This window comes from Larimichthys crocea, chromosome XIII (assembly GCF_000972845.2).
Source record: "Larimichthys crocea isolate SSNF chromosome XIII, L_crocea_2.0, whole genome shotgun sequence".
NCBI classification, from domain to species: Eukaryota; Metazoa; Chordata; class Actinopteri; family Sciaenidae; genus Larimichthys; species Larimichthys crocea.
Genome location: NC_040023.1, coordinates 22,309,029 through 22,314,155, shown reverse-complemented (window position 1 = coordinate 22,314,155; position 5,127 = coordinate 22,309,029). Strand labels below are relative to the sequence as shown.

General features: G+C 38.1%; 1 protein-coding gene across 1 annotated transcript in view; it reads right to left on the bottom strand.

Moving 5' to 3' along the window:
* The window catches only part of ddc (dopa decarboxylase), a 26,654-nt gene extending 22,751 nt beyond the window's left edge, over nt 1-3,903 (bottom strand). The window contains exon 1 of the mRNA XM_019271688.2: nt 3,799-3,903. The gene's annotated coding sequence lies outside the window, so the exon portion shown is untranslated. The remainder of the gene's footprint in view (nt 1-3,798) is intronic.
* Nucleotides 3,904-5,127: the final 1,224 nt, after the last annotated feature.

Below are 5,127 nucleotides of genomic sequence, written 5' to 3'. Positions count from 1 at the left end.
GCACGCCGATAAAAACAATGTGATATGGTTGAAAGCTCGAAAACTACAGACAAGTGAGAAGAGCATCCATCCATCCACTTTTCATAACTGCTTATTCCTCATCAAGGTCACCGGGGCTGAAGCCATTGCCAGCTGATATTGGGTGAGAGGTGGGGTACACACTGGACAAATGACCAGTTTATCACAGGAAAGACACATAGAAACGAACAACCATTCACACTCACATTCACACCTATGGGTAATTTAGAGATGCCACTTAACATGCATGTTTGGACTGTGGGATTAAGCCGGAGTACTTGAAGAGCCCTGCAGGCTACGTAACAAAGCTCTGCGAGGGTTTTCCAAAGGCAGCAGCAGCAACAGATAAGACTGTCAGTGTGTAATAAGAAGAAGCCAGAGAGGTTTTAAAGAGTGTGCTCTTTCAGGCACACTCAATTGAGTCTTGTGCTCACATGTTACATTATACTCTTTCACAAACACTACTATAGTCATACACACTTACTATCATGCTCTCTCACAAACACTATTATACTCATTACTAAAACAGGAAGTTAGTTTGTTCAAACAGATAATCATATAAAGCCTCATTCCTTGATTGGTGCACAGCTCTGAGAGCTTACTGCTAGCTGAATGGAAGCTGTGTGTGTCAATCCTATAGGACGGACCCTTCGACGTCGTCGTGCAATGTGGCAAAGAAAATATAATGTTCAAACTCCAAATCAATTGTGGTGAGTATTTTGGTTGTTACTCAAAACATTTTATTTATTACTCAGTACTTGTTACTAACGTCATACTAGCCAGTTTACTCATGAGAAAAGTAATTGGTAACACTGCTCATTATATTAGTTTCCCATTACTTCTTAAACTCTTGTAAAATGCCCAATTCTTACTGTTTGTCCAAGTACATGAACCATTAGAGGATATAAATAAACTTTGTCATATTTGACTTGACAAAAGTGTGTCATTCTTTCAAGCTTGTGAGGTGTCTGCACATAGATGCATAGTTATATCCTAATGCTTGTACTATTACATATATATGCTTTACATCAAGATAATTGTTTGGCCTGCTAGCTGTTATTTTCCATCCTGACTTTAAGGATATTTGGATAGGGGTACCAAAGAACCGAAGAGCTGTCAGGAGTGTTGATGATTGTGTTGTAAAATATGGAAAGAGAGTCATGTAAAAAAGGGTATCTCAAGTCCCATACAGTGTTTTTTTCCTGTGTGTGTTTCCTTTGACGTGGTTAAGGAAGAGATTTCAGGTCAAAGGTTAAGAGCAAATTGTTGGGGCATCCTGGGAAAGGGGCCTCTCCTTTCTTCTGTCCCTATCTTACACTGATTTATACTATTGGTTATTTAGACTGCATGTATTGTATTGTATTGTATTGTATTGTATAACCTCCACCGTATATAAGGGTTTGTAACGCATAGATCAGGAGAGTCTCTCATCATTCAGCCAGGAGCTCTCCAAGTAACATTTTACTTGCTACGATGCTGAACTTGTTGTAATAAACTTGTTATATACGACTAAGACAGTGTTTCTTATCAGTTTCTTTTCAAACATCTTCAACTGCATCACCACCGAATATGCCACACTTGCTTACTGCAGGTCGACATGCATACAGAAAACTTGTAATGTAGGTAGGCCCAATTGCAGTGTTCGATTAACAATAAGTCAGAAAAAGTAGGCTAACAAAAAAGTTATATTCTTACAGTATTAGTAGCTACAGTAATGGTGGTACTCAAAGTTAGGCCTACTGATGCTACTTCAGTCTTATAAATGTAGTATATGGTAGGTGGAAATACTCAATGTACCTCTGTTGTTTCAAAAATGTTGGAGCTTCGACAAGACGACAATCACTACCGCTTCTTATTGAAGCCGATCATATTTATTGATTAAGGTTAGCTTGAGAGATTCTGCTCCGATGTTTTAGAAACAAAAGTCAACACTTTATTCACTGAAAATGTGAATTCTGATAATTGTTCATTTCATTTGCAGATAATTTTATAAGGTATAGGAAGACCAACACAGCTTCTGTTACTATTATATTTCTTTCTACACTGTAGTAGATACAAATACACACTCAAACAACATATTTTCATGTTTAGACAATGATCCAAAGCATACTGCAAAAGCTACACAGGAAGAACCAGGTAAATGTTCTGAAGTGGCCGAGCCAAAGCCCAGACCTCAATCCTATAGAGAATTTGTGGCTGGACTTGAAAAAGGCTGTTCATGCCCAATACCTGTGCAACCTGACAGAGTGTTACGACCGCTGGCCTGTGTTTGTGTGGGTTTGTGTTCTCCTTCTTTTTCTCCTCTCCTCCTCCACACTAGGTTCTGCCCCTTTTCCCTTTCGTGCTGATGAATGATCTGGTTTACCTGTGGCCACTTAAGCGGGCGGGGCATATATAGGCAGGAGGTGGAGCCGGCGTGCGCTCTCTCTCTCTCTCTCTCTCATCCTGCCTGTGTGGCAGAGACCGGGTGGTAACTGTGTGTGTGTGTGTGTGTGATCTGGTTCAGGAGTGAGCCGCGTAACTGTGTGTGAGATCTTGTAGAGGAGTAAGCCGCGTAAAAAACTGGTGATTCGGATCCCTGTGTTTTGGGGGAGCCCGTCCTGAGTTGCCTTGTTCTTCTTTATTTTGTAAATAAACTTTTTCTTGGTTACATTGTCTACCGTTTTCTGTCAAGACTCCTGGTTATTTAATTATATGTTACCCCCCCATCCCCTGGTCCAACTGGGGACGTAACACAGAGCTTGAAAAGAAGCAAAGAAGAATGGAGCAAAATTGCAGTGTGCAGATGTACAAGACTGATTGAGACTTCCACACATCCACACAGACTCAGTGCTGTGATTGCAGCCAATGGTCCATCTACTAAATACTGACTTGAAGGGAGTGAATAATTACAAACAATTATTTTTCTTTATATAATTTTGTTTCATTAACATTACTTTATAGAAATCTGTTTTCACTTTGACATTAAAGAGTTTTTTTCAATATTTTTTTGTGTGAAAAAACACAGAAATGTTATTGACCATGACTGATTTATGAAATCAATAAAAGGGTAAAACATCCAAGGGGGTGAATACTTATGATAGGCACTGTATATTAGTCTTGTTTTACAGTGTAATTTTTAGAAAATTAGTACTTCAAATTGTTTTATTTACAAAAGAGTAGCACCACACACACACACACACACACACACACACACACACACACACATACACACACACAGAGAGAGAGAGCCTAAGCCATGCTCCTTGACACAGTTTGTGTAAGCTTGCACAATTTAAATATGTATGAGCCTTGACCCTCTTACGAACATTAAGCCAGTCTGATCATAGCTTAGTTTACATTCACTTTATGGACTGAACACAGCATTTCCACATCTAAAAACTGCCAAAGGATAGTTTCATAAGGTTTAAAACCTCATCCAGATTTTCTTGATCACGTCAACATACAACGTGTTGTGTAAGGTACATTTATGAATAACATTTATAAGCTGATTTGCTAACTGCAAACCAGGAACATACAACATGTTAAGGAATAAACCTGTTGCTGTCCTAGATAAATATATGACTTAGATTGTAGCAAAAAGCTTGAAACCTATTGTCATACATATAGTTAAGGACATGCTGGCTACTACAGTAAGCATGAACATTGCCCCCTGCTTTATTATTCAACAAGTGTTTCAATCTGCATGTCTCTTTCCCTTGGTGTGAGGCAGAGCCCTTATCCTTATCCTAAATAGGATTACACATGTTTGCGTGGATGTGTGTGTGTGTGCATACTTACATTTTCAGGTGAGAGCTTCAGCAGTGGTGTTCGGTTGGTGGATCCTCTCCTCTTCTATAGCATCCACGGCCAGACAGACAGGCAGGCAGGCACGTGGTGAGTGTATTTGTGTGTGTAAACTGGACAAGAGACATTTGCTCCTTTTATCATGCCACTAACCACCCCCACCCCCACCAACCTCTGCAAGACCAGCCAATAGGAACAGGCCTCATCACAGAATGATTCACAAGGAGTTCCTGAAGCTTGTGCCTAAATAAATAAATAAATTATTTGGCACCATTAAAAAACTCACAAATGATAATCAAAGAGAGGCGTATTTATAGCAAAAAAGATGACAGTATTAATGCTGTATATCCTATATTTTTCTGTGGCCCTTAAGTCATCCTCAGGTTAAAAAACCTGACAGAACCACCAATATAATACAAAAAAAACATTGCAGTTTAAGAATGAAGCCGGGTTGTTTTTTGTTGTGTTTGTTTGTTGTTGTTTTTCAGTTAATTTGGCAGTGTGGCAAGCCTTTAATATAGATATAGATAGATTTTATGGTAGTTGATAATTTGGTCAAATAACTAATTGAGAACTAAGAATAAAATGTCAGTGATGCAAAAATCATTCACTAAACTAGAGAGGCCCACAGCTCAGTATTATTAAGCATACTACTTTATATTTATAGTATCTACACTTTATACACTTTCTATTGGCAATTTGTTTTTTGTTCTTGTTCAGGTTAATGATAGTATTTATTACAAGACCACTGCATTGGATCACATTACATCCAATGTGTACCCGAACTAAAATATAGCAAACTAACTGTATTTCATGATGTATGTGTATATTTAAATGTTATTCTGGCAGTGGACTGCACAGCTTTAGACGTTAATCTTTTTCTTTACACACAAGAAAGCCTTAAGCCATGAAATTTCACTGCTTTTGCATGACTGATAATCCAAAGGGTGTGACTCAAAGGGTCTGTTCTCAGTAGGACCAATGCAGTGTGGAGCCCTGCATTAACATTTCTTTGCATCAGCATTTTAATGTAACATCATGAATTATTTATTATTATTTTTAATATTTACTGGCTCCACACTTACTGTTACTTAATTATTTCCTATAATCAGGTAATAAGTCACAGTGACTTGAAATACTTTTATCACCTGAAATATTTATGGTATTGCACCATCTAGTGGAAAATCTAAGGGCTACTCTTTCAGGAGACTTTCAGTAGAATTGAATATATCTTAACTTATCTGTATTTTGCCCAGGATAGAAACTAGAATTTGAAACATCCTTTCTTGACACACCTGAAATTGAAAAACACATAACTGTTAC